Raw genomic sequence first — 12,928 nt, 5'->3', positions numbered from 1 at the left:
ATCTCTCTCTCTCTCTCTCTCTCTCTCTCTCTCTCTCTCTCTCTCTCTCTCTCTCTCCTTCAAATAAATAAACAAATAAATAAATAAATAAATAAGCAAACAATTATATTTTTAAGATTAATTTTTTTAAAGAGGAAAAGAACAAAGTTAGGCAAGGAAGTGATGAAAGTGAAAAATTGAAAGCCTCACACATCTCTGGTGAGAATCTTGAATACTGCACAGCTGCTGTTAAAAACAGTTTGGCGCTTCCTCAAATGTTAAAGATGGAGTTAGCATATGATAGCAATCTCACTCCTAAGCATATATCTATATATTTAAAAGATTTGAACAGAGGTGTTCAAATAAAAACTTGCATATGAATGTGTACAGCAGCAGTTATTTACAAACGCCAAAAGGTAAAATCAACCAAATACCTGTCAACAGATAAATAGATATTAAAATGTGGTCTCTTTGTAAAATGGAATATTATTTAGTCATAAAATGAATGAAGCACAGATACATGCTACAACATGGACAAACCTTAACAGTGTTGTTTTAATGACAAAAGTCAGAAACCAAAGACCTCATACCGGATGATCACATTTAAATGAAATGTCCAGAATAAAGGTAGAGTAATAATTGTCAGGGCCTAGGGACAGGGAGAATGAAGAATGACTGCTCAAAGGCTACAGTTTCCTGAGGGCAGCAGGGAATGAAAAATGTTCTGGAATTAGATAGTGGTAAAAGCTGTACAACATTGTAAATGCCACTGTATTGTGCATATTAAAATGGTTTAAATGATACATTTTACGTTTATATGTATTTTACTATAAAAATATTATGGCAATTTAGATGTACCACTAAAAAGTTTCATAATCGTCTTCAATGAAATGGGTTCTTTTTAAGGATTAGTGAAGTCAGTTAGTTGCCGATGGCATCAAATATTTACTAGCATTTGAATTTGATGACTTATAAAGATCCCATAAAAATTACATTTTTAAAAATTAAAAAATCTGATATATTCCTTTAAATAACACTTAAAATTTTTCATGCATTTAAATTGCTCAACGAGATGGTTACCATATTATGAAAATTATTCATGATAAATGCAGACATGTATTTTTATCAAAATGGTCATTTCTTACACAGCATAAACCGTATTTTAGTGTTATGGGTTGGCTCCTGCCAAATTCTATTCTTAGAAATGACACAGTTTATTTCAGGGAATCTACTGGCCCTGGACCAAGTCAATATAAGTTTACTTTCCCTGGGGGAATCTCTTGGTTTCTCTTATTGTGTAATTTGTGTTGTGTATGGAATTGATTTTTATGGTACAGTTTGTGTTACACAGGGAGGGGCAAAAGGAGGTTCACAGTTGGTTGTACAGAAGATAATACAATAATCCCTGCACTGGGCCACTAGTTAATAAATAATAATACAAAAATAAACTCTGGGTTTCATGTACTCACAACTGTAAGTCTACTTTTGCCCTACCCTGTATATAGAATTTCAAAACAACAACAATAGCAATTACTTCCATGGGTTACTATGGAAAAGGTGGGGATGGGAATAGGAGAAAATACATAGGATTTCATAGAGGAATCATTATTAGCTACCAGGATTAGGAATTGAGAACTATTAGATTTGTTTCCATTATGACTTACTAATCTGGAAGGAACAATAAGTAGCCTAGTTAAGACTAGAATAGAATGTTTTTAGTTGTTCAAAAGTATGGATTCAGAATTCTCTAAAAGTCCTATTGTTGTTTTTATTATTATAATTTAACTTTTAAAAAGTTATTTAAATAATTCTCTACAGATATTGTTATTTTATAAAAGCAACAGTGCTGGATGAATTCTATTTAAATATTACAGTTAAATGTGTCCAGTCCAGTGGATGCTCAGTGGTAGATCATCGACCTATGAACCAGAAGGTGTAGCTCAGCTGGTGTGACTCAGTGATTGCGTGTCATCCTATGAACCAGGTAAAAACAGGAAGTCACAATTAGATTTCTGGTCAGGGCACATATCCAGATTGCAGGATCAATTCCCAGTAAGGGGCATGCAGGAGGCAGCTGATCAACATTCTCATCATTGATGCTTCTATATCTCTCTCCCACTCCCTTCTTCTCTGAAATCAATAAAAATATATTTTTAAAAAAGATTTTGTGTCCATTGAGATACAATTCTCTATGAGCATCTTATGTTCACAGAACAGATCTTCTCAGAGAAGAGCACTGATAATCCTTGCAAGGATATTTGCTTATTAGAAAAAATATATCTCCTTTACTAGACTTTGCTATCATGAGTAAACACATCCAATTTATCATGAGACTCAGAACTTTGCTATGCATAGCAAATGAATAGTAAATGTACTTTGAAGATATAGACAGTGTGTCTCTCATACCAGATAGGGCAGCTTCTTTAATATCATAGATAGAGGATGTCTCTCTCCTCAAAAACCTTCCAGAATAGTAAAATGATAAAATACCATTCCCTACTCTGGAGATTCCCTTCTATATTCCAGAATAAGGGCAGTCTCCCTCTCCCTCTCCCTCCCTCACTCAATCACTCTACCCCTCTCTCCCTCTCCTTCTCCTTCTCCTTCTTCCTCTCCCTCTCCCTCTCCCTCTCCCTCTCCCTCTCCTTCTCTCTCTCCCATAGACAATTCACCAGTAGGCCTATATCAGTGTTTTCTAATGTGAGGTTCTTTTTCTAGACTGTGCACCCACTGCAAGTATGGGTACCAGTCAGCTCTTAACAAGTACCTTGTGGGGCCTGATACCCAGGAAATGGACACAAAATACTGCTATTGTTGATGCAATTTCTGAGAAGCAAATGGTCATTGTTATGACCCAAAGATTGTAATTGAAGACCTTTGATAACACAAATAACTCATCTCTTATGACCTCCAAGCCTATAATGTAAGTCTGATCCCAGGAGGAGCATTGTAAAATCTTGAGCAAAAATACACTGCTTATACAGCAAAGGATTGCAAGATCTTCCAAGTTTTGATAGCAAGGACCTTATGAGCTTGTGTGGGGATGTACTTTGGGAGTATTAAGCTAAAGGATATGGCTGAATTTAACTGAAATCTATATACAGACAGTTTATCATATTTAGGGATTCAATGTACTTGCTTCAGCAGCTGGAAGCAGCCCTAATACTTTGCGTGGTTCAGTGCACAAAGAAAGCCTGGATTTAACAGTGTTATATCTACGTTAAACGATTTTAAAACTCCTGAGCTCATTTGGTCTAATGTAGAGAAAGAAATGTGGAGGTTCAAATGATGTGTTGGATATATTATGTAAAACTCATTTGCCTTCCACCCATAGGTATTTACAGAAAAGACCCAAGGGTACTCCTTTTTCCCATCTTTGAAAAATGTGTTAGTGATATGAGCACCAATCTTAGAAAGCTCTTAATTTTATCTGGCCCCATTCATTTATTTTTGTTTTTACTTCTTTTGCCTTTGGGGTCAAGTTCATAAAATGTTCTCTAGGATCTAGGTCCATATGCTTGGCATCTATATTTTCTTCTATATAACTTACTGGTTTGGGTCTTATATTTAGGTTGTCAACAAAACAGGCAGCCAGCCAGATGGGAGATGATATTTACAAACAGGAGCTCTGACAGAAGTTTAACTTGCAAAATATATAAAGAACACATAAATTTCAATACCAAACAAACAAACCAATCAAAAAGTGAGCAGAGTACCTGAAAATACACCTGTCCCACAAAGACATACCTACAGCCAATGGATATATGAAAAGATGTTCAACCTCACTGGCAATTAGGGAAACGCAAATCAAAACTACAATGAAATACGACCTCACACCTGTTAGAGTGGCCATTACCAGCAAGACAAGCAATAACAAGTGTTGGAGAGGTTGTGGGGGAAAAAAAGGGAACCTTCAATTACTGCTAGTGGGAAGGTAGACTGGTACAACCACTATGGCTCCCTCTGCTGGGTATATACCGGAAAACCTCAAAGCCATGTATTTACAAAGATACATGCAGCCTTATGTTCATTGCCGCATTATTTATGGTGGGCAAGACATGGAAACAACCAAAGTGTCCTGTCATAGAGGAATGGATAAAGAAGATGCGGTACATATACACAATGGAATACTCTTCAGCCTAAGAAAGGATGAAGTAGTGTCATTTACAACAACATGGGATGGACCTTGACAATATGCTGTGAAATAAGTCAGTCAGAAAAAGCTAAGAACCATATGATTTCACTCATATGTGGGATATAAAACTGAAACTCATGAACACAAACAACAGTGTGGTGGTTGCCAGAGGGAAGCGAGTGGTGGGTGGGAGAGGGTAGTACTAATATATAGTGACAGGAGAAGATCTGACTTTGGGTTGTGGACAAACAGTGCAATATACAGGTCTTGTAATATAGAAACTCACATATGAAACCTTTATGTTCATGTTGACCAATGTTATTCCAGTAAATTTAATAAAAAAGAAAGATCTTAAGATTAAGATAGGAAATATCACCAATGAAATGAGGTGTCCCTTCAACAGTAATAATGGCATCCAAGAGTGCAAAGGTCAGGTGATTATGCTTAAATATCATTGCCAACGTAGGTGAAATGACGATTAATCAGAGGCATGGATGGGAAGTCAATTATTGGTTTGACAATGATCTGTAGTTGTTACCTGAGCATATCACCTTTAAAAATGGAATAGATTATAATCAAATAAAATATTGTCAAATAATTCTACATAATAAAAGCCTAATATGCTAAGTGTCCCGTTGTCCAGTCAGCCATTCAACCAATCAAAGTATAATATGCTAATGGTATGCTAAGGCCGCTCAACCACTCACTATGACATGCACTGACCATCAGGAGGCAGTCAACCAGTCAATCAGTCACTATGACATACACTGACCACCAGGGGGCAGACACTCGACTGGTAGGTTAGATTGCTGCTGGTGTCCAGCCAATCAGGACTGAGCAAGATGGGCTGGACATGCCCTGAGGCCCTCCCGTGTCCCTCCCCAGCCCTGATCATGCACTGGTGAGGTCCCTTGGCCTGGCCTGTGCCCTTTTGCAATCTGGGACCTTTCGGGGGATGTTGGAGAGCTGGTTTTGGCCCAATCCTGCAGGCCAGGCCAAGGGACCCCACTGGTGCACGAATTTGTGCACTGGGCCTCTAGTTATTTAAATAAAACTTGGATTGGTGAATAGATGCTTGATTTGACTTGCTCTAATGGGAAGTCATAGCTGTAAACTAGTCCCTACGTTAAACCAGTAAACTAAGTCACATCTACTCTAAGAGAGAACCAGCACACCTTCATACACATACATTGTAAATTTTCTCCCAAGCCTCCCACAAAGGAACCTGGATATATACATCAAAATATCCACTCTGGTGCCTAAAAGCATGAAAAAAAACCCCCAAAACCAAGATATCAGCACTAATTGTTGAGTATCCAAAATATGTGAGTCCATTGGTCTGAGTGAATGTTTATGGAGGTTAAGTAATACATGACTTGGGGTGGAGACCACACAATAGAGTGTACAGATGATGTGTTGTAGTATTGTGTACCTGAAACTTGTGTAGTTATATTAACCAGTGTCACCCCAATAAATTGAACGGAAAGGAAAAAAAGGATAAAGGGGATAAACACATTCTTGTAAAAAATAAAAAGATAGAGGAGTGATGGTTTCTCTTAGATCTCCATTCAACTGATGTATTTGGCTGGTGCAAAGCCACATGGAGTGCTTGTTATTTAAAACAAGCAGATAATGACTCCAAATCCAGCTGCTATTTTACATGTTGTTTTTTGACTAGATCAACTCACTCCCAAGAAGGTGTTAGAAATTATATTTTTTTCCAAAGCAATTACAGAGATGAGGAGAAGCAATTCACTTTTATCAGGCAGGAATAACAGTAAACTAGTATCTTCCTTGTCTTATTTCAGGGCCCCATCAGCACTCATCTTTCTGTCTTAAAAGAATTTTAAGAGAATATTCTGCAGAATATCATGCTTCCCACTATTAACTCAAAATAATGGGATCTGATAAGCAGAATGTAGCTACTAATCAGATACTCTAGTAAAATATATGTATGATAATGGTAAGAGATAAACCCAATAAAAATTCTGGGTCCTGTCATATTATTAAAGTTTCTAGAAGTTCAACAATATGAACATGTTAGGAAACTCCCTCTAAAGTGAGAGAGACAGTCTAACACAGAGAAAGTGGCAAAATTCACCTGAGTCCCTTTGGATTTTAGAGACCACATAAACCACTTAACCATATTCCTGTGCCAAGCCATTCTTAACTCGGTAAGCTGCACATTTTTGAATGGTGTCAAAGAGAAAACTATGGCTCTCCAGCAGGTTCAAACGGAAGTGAAATCCTCTTGAAAAATAGGCCTCAGAATCCAGCAGGTACAATGGAGCTCACATTACCAATCACAAATGAGTGATGCTTTCTGGGTCCTTTGGTTAGTCCCACTACAATAATTATTGCTCAGATTCCAAGGATTTTACAACAAAATCATGCCCACCCCTAGTGATAACTATTCTCTCTTTGAAAGGCAGCTTTGATCTTTCTACTGTGCAATAACAGAGACTAAACATATAACTTAGGTGCACCCTATGATTATGACACCTGAATTGACATCATGAATTGAGTGAACTTTAACTCACTGAACCATAAAATTGACTTACAGTATTAGTTTTCTGCTACAAAATTAGAACAGGAAGGGATATATTTAGAATCTGTGGCATTCACTGAGATACCTCTTAGTATTTCCATGACCAAGTTTAATGGGAATATATAGAGACTCAATAAATCAAAGCCTATTGGGGACTCAGATCCTTCTAAATCAGTGGTTCTCAACCTTCTGGCCCTTTAAATACAGTTCCTCATGTTGGGACCCAACCATAAAATTATTTTTTGTTGCTACTTCATAACTGTAATGTTGCTACTGTTATGAATCGTAATGTAAATATCTGATATGCAGGATGGTCTTGGGCGACCCCTGTGAAAGGGACGTTCGACTGCCAAAGGGGTCGCGACCCACAGGTTGAGAACTGCTGTTAAATGTATGTTTGGATTACCTCACCACATAAAGAGACCTGACCAGCTTAGGTGCTAGCTATATGCAGAGTGGTAGATGAAAACCTAATAAATGCCAACTACAGACTCATGACCAGCACAAATATGAGAATTTTAAGTATACTTTTATTACTTGCATGTCAACCAATATTTTATTTATGCCCTTTCCCTCTGTAATGTGTGGTGTTCAGGTACACAATTTAGTTCTTATGGGGAAAATCTGTACATCATATTGGGTTTCAGAATGATGCCTAATGATGGTTGGCTTTACTATTCTGAGAGAAAGAATGATATCATCATTGTACAATAGGTTTACCTAAGGTTAAGTGTAAGCACGAGCAAATTTAAAAAGATGAATAATCTATGTAGTACAATTAAATCACATAATTCCTGTGTTTCATTTCATTTTTGAGTGCCATACTAGATTAAGAGGTTATCTAAAAATCAGAAAAAAAATGTGTTGATTTGTTGATTGCTCACAGTAAATAATCTGGAGACACAAACTATCTTGTTCACTAGAATAGGTATCTTTATGTGCTCCCAAATGATTTTCAATTTTAAACCTTATTTATCCTGTTGATATAGTATCAATAAATTGATAATTATGTTCTATTTATTACAAATATTTCTCAGACTTTTGCATTTCAAAATCATACAGATTCAGAAAATTTCATAAATCTAATGAATAAGTGGAATTGTCAAAACCTGTAAAATAAAGTAAAACCTAGCTATCAAACATATTTTATTTAGGGCTTAAGTAATTTTTTAATTTCCAAATCCATTACAATTAGATTAAGCATAATAGGTTCTAAAGATTGACTCTAATATTATAATTTGAAAGAACTAGTTAATATTAAAGTTTTTCATCAAATTAAATTAAGATTATGTTGATAAAACTGACAAGGAGATTTCTAGAAACTTTGAAAATCTCTACCTTGTTTTAAATGTATCATTAAAATCAATGAAGAGGTTTTTACTAATGGAGATTGCTGAGTTCTCATCATGCCCAAGGAAGCTAAGACTATGGTGTATAAATAATCTAGGGCATATTCAAAAAATACTTCTGTCTCCATGTAATTTGGTTCAAAATACCAAACTAATCATGAATGTTTACTATTTGCAAACCACAGATTATATTGAGAAATTAATGATGACTATGGTTTCTGATTCTATAGATGAGAGTTAATCTTTGGTTATACTTATACTAGAGGCCTGGTACATGAAAATTCATGCACTGGAGGGGGAGTCCCTAAACTCAGCCTGCCCCCTCTCATAGTCTGGGAGCCCTTAGGGGCAGGAGATTACCCGGTGATCAGGGGAAGGTGACGCCCCCATCACACCTCTGCTGCTGCCACTGCCAGCAGTGCAAGCCTTGGCTGGCCCTGGTTACCTGGGCCTCGGCCGATCCTGGGTGGCTGGGCAGCTGACATCCGAGGCTTGCCTGTGTCTCAGGCCAGCCCTGGGTGGCTGAGAGGCTGAGAGCGGGTCCGGCTGCACCTTGCGCCTGCCACCCCTGTCCCCCAGTGGGGCTGAAAGGACTGGGGGACTCTTGCGGGGCTGAGGGGATTGGGCACCGTCACCTTGTGGTTATGGGTGCCACTCTCTTTGCGACAGTGTGACGGTCAATTTTCATATCCCCTCTTTATTAGCTAGGATTGCAAAAATAATTCAACAAATAAAGTAAGCATGACATTTAAATCAACTGAAGATAATTCTGACACTACTTGAAAGATTGAAATTTCCCATTACAGCCTAGTGGAGTTCTCCACTTTTTTTTTCCTCTCTAGAAATGAGAGGTTTCAGAGATCAAAGCTGCTGCAGCATACATGGGAGCCAATCTATTATCAACAGGAATGTCATCACTCAGAATCACTTTATGCTCTGTCACTTCTGCTGACATTCTTGTGGAAGCTAACCATAGCAACAAGCTGCAGAGATGACATTTATGCTTTTGTTAGGATGAGTGAGTAGTCCTGCTAAAGTAAGCTTCCAAAAATACACACACACACACACACACACACACACATCCAAACATCTTCATATTAATAAGATAATCTAATAAATAAAATGTAATTACTGAAATTCACTAAAAAAAACAAAACAAATCCTATAAGTTTCATGCTATACTGATAACAAAATTGTGGAAATTAATGTTTTAAATGTTAAAATAGTTTAAAGAATATTTTCAGTTTCCTTGTCACAACATTTTATTTTATTTACTTTCTGAAGCTACTTAAGTTGAAGTAAAGTACATTATCGCCAAGGAAAATAGGTTACAGCTATTGAAAATTTTTCCTTCCCTTTAACTCAAAGTGACTATATTTTTATGTGTCTCTGACAGCATTAAATATCTATCTACCTATCAAATAAGTGCCAAAATATGCATTTATTTAATCAAAAATGATGTTTGAAACATTATAACAGCATCTGTGTTTTATTTAATTCCTCTAAATCTTTGATTTGCTATATCCTTTGTCTATGATTTTTCCTACACTCTTTTGAAATGTTACACTTACCTATTAAAAATATTTTGGCAAATGCCTCCCAGGAAAAAAAAGAGCTATATTAGATAACTATCTATAAGATCATTTATGTAAAGTGGAAAAATATGAGGCAATTGCCACAATTTTCATTACAAATAATACTCCATCCTATATGATAAAACCCTAATATGCTATGTGTCCAGTCATCTGGTTGGCTGTTCAACCAATCAAAGCATAATATGCTAATGATATGCCAAGGCTGCTCAACTGCTATGACGTGCACTGACCACCAGGGGGCAGATGCTCCAACCTGTAGGTTAGCTTGCTGCTGGGTTACAGCCAATTGGGACTAGGGAGATGGGCTGGACATGGCCTAGAGCCCTCCCACAGTCTCTTCCTGCCTGGCCAACCTCTGCATCCCTCCCAGCCCCGATTGTGCACCGCTGGGGTCCCTCGGCCTGGCCTGTGGCCTCTCATAATCCAGGACCCCTTGGGGGATGTCAGAGAGCCAGTTTTGGCCTGATCCCACAGGCCAGGCCAAGGGACCTCACCAGTGCATGAATTCATGCATCGGGCCTCTAGTATAAAATGTATCTGCGTGGTTGAGAAGTACATTTGCAGAGTGAGGTCTAATTGCATATTATAGTCTTGGATTATTTTGTGGGGACAACATCTTCCCCACTTATCTGGGTCCTTCTTATTTATCAATATTTTAAGAAAATTCTAATTTACTTTAGTAATCTTATTAAAATAATTATATTTTACAATATAGGTAGCTATTTATTAACCTAAAATTGCACATCTCTAAAGGTGGACAGTTTGGTAGACATTGTGTTACCTAAATTAAATTGGTGTCTTTTATTCTGGTTTTTTTTTTGTGTGTGTGTTTTCTGAATAACCACCTAGTCATCATCTCACACTGAGAAGATTCAACTTTTGGGACAGACCTAGGCAGCTATCCTATTTTCTGAAAAATTACACGAGGCTTTGCAGCAAACACATGCTATAACATGACTATTTTTTGTTTTGTTAAGAGAAGAGTTTCTTTCAGAAATATAAAGAAGTTATTCTTCCTTCTTCATGAACAATTAAGTCCAGAGATATTCGAGAGGATTACTTTTTAACATTATCCTCTAAGTGGGATAATTTTGTACCACCTTTAGTTATCAAGTGCTGCAATAGAAAATAATTTGAATAAAAAGAACCTGACAACCTTACTAACAAAATCATCCTTAGTATTTTTAAGCGATACATTAACCTACAATTCATATTTAACCATTCATTATATGTTATGACTGCAATCATACTGAGTAATCTAACATGCTGAAAATGTTTCCTAGCCAGTTACCATGCATAATAGAGAAGAAATGATTAGCATATGGTCATAATAAAGCAACCACTGTGATGGCATTTTATATACATCAAAGAACTATTCATAAAGATCCCATTTGAATTGTGATATATTTTGATTACACAGTTAGGGAAAAGAGCTTAGAGATGTTTGGTAACTTAGTAAAACTTACAAAGTTATGGAGGGAGTAAAATAGATGCTTAAGCTGGGACCCATCTGACTCCAACATTTTACATTGGTCAGTTTTGTTAGTGTTATAAGCATTTGTGTAATTAACATTAAATATGGTAGCATCCACTTTATATTCTAGTAACTTTCTTAATATACAATTGTCTGTCAAAATTATATGCTTCAATTGGACAGATAATAAACCTAACAATCTTCTTCATTCTATATTCCATTGGTTGGAAAGGTTATACGTTATTGTGCTAGCCAAATGGGAAGGGGGACAGTTGTTCTCATTTGCAAACATCTTCCTTTACCTTTGTTGTCTGGGTTTGACATGCTCTTGAGAGTGCAACTAGTGTGCAGCAGGAAGTGTCTGAAGTGCATGAATAACTTAACCTGCAGAAATATGGCCTCCATGCACATTAGCTTGAAATAATGTGGACTATTGGAGTTGGTATTGAAGGACTGATCATGATCACTATGCACTTCAACTGAAATAGTTTATCCCACTCAAAGTCCTTGGGAAAAGGTACCTAAAAGTCATTCTCCTTTTGCTTAAAATTGTTGAAGACACATTGCTCATTATGACACATTTTCAGGCGTGAGATCCCATAGAGAAATGTATTACCCTCAAGTTGTAGAATTACAGTCTTTTGTTGTTGTTGTTAATAAGAAACCATATACACTTTTTTCTGAGTTGACAGCCACAAATTTTGCATTTTGATTTAATGACCATGCACTATACATGTTTCAGCTGTTAATCATTAATTCCTTAAAATTATTGACAATTTATTATGTACCAGGAACTCCTCTAAACACAGAGAATGAAGTAATCAGTAAAAACAGTTCTAAGAACTGCCTTCATGAAGTTTATACTCCAGTAGGGAAGACAGATAAGAAGAAGTAAATAGGTAAAGGAGAAAAACAAATCAGCAAAGAAGGGCAAATAGAAAGTTTCAGCGTGTAGGGGTTGAGGGAATAAGTTATCAGATAAGATTGCAACAGGGCCAAGGGACCTCTAATGAGATGGCTTTTGAATAAATACATGAAGGGCTTTAATATTATATTTATGTATTCTATTTATAACCTATCTTAAATTATTTACTAAAGACAGAATAGTTTATTACAAGTATTTTTTTAATACCTTTACCTTCTTCACCCATCTCCACAACTCTCCTCCCCTCTGACAGATGTCAGTCTGCTTTCTATCCATGCGTCTATTTGTATTTAGTTGTTACATGTATTTTTAATCTATAAGTCTCATAATACCCTTAATCAACCTTTACAAACCATCTCCTTCTTCACTGTGCCTTACCATACTCCAAATTCACTGATATTCTTTCAATTCCTCAAGGTCAATACAGATATGTTTCTATTAGGCACTTTTATACATATTGCTCCTATAGCATAATTATTCTTTCCTCTATCTTTCCCCCTCATCTTTAAGGCCTCTTCATCAAATAGTCATTTCATAGTCACCTACATAAAAAAAGTCTCCACCTATAATTTAATGCAAACTTTTTAGCAAAGTAACACTTCGATTATTTAATCAATATATAGAGCCTGTCAGATTTCTACTTCTTATGTCAGTTTGGATATCTTCTGTATCAAGGGATTTGTTCATTTTATCTAAGCCCTTAGTCACATATAAATTTGTTTATAATATTCCTTTTCATCCTTTTACAGTTTGTTTACTCTGTAATAGTACATCTTTCACTTTTAATTTCAGCAATTTGCATTGTCTCCATTTGTGTTTTTAATTTTTTACAATATAGTTAACTGTTTACCAAATTTCTGACCTGTTAAAAACACTTTATTTGTTTCATTATTTTTTCAAATTGTGCTCTATTATTTCTTATT

The sequence above is a fragment of the Myotis davidii genome, unplaced genomic scaffold (assembly GCF_000327345.1).
Source record: "Myotis davidii unplaced genomic scaffold, ASM32734v1 scaffold225, whole genome shotgun sequence".
Classification (NCBI taxonomy): Eukaryota; Metazoa; Chordata; class Mammalia; order Chiroptera; family Vespertilionidae; genus Myotis; species Myotis davidii.
This window is presented reverse-complemented; position numbering follows the sequence as displayed.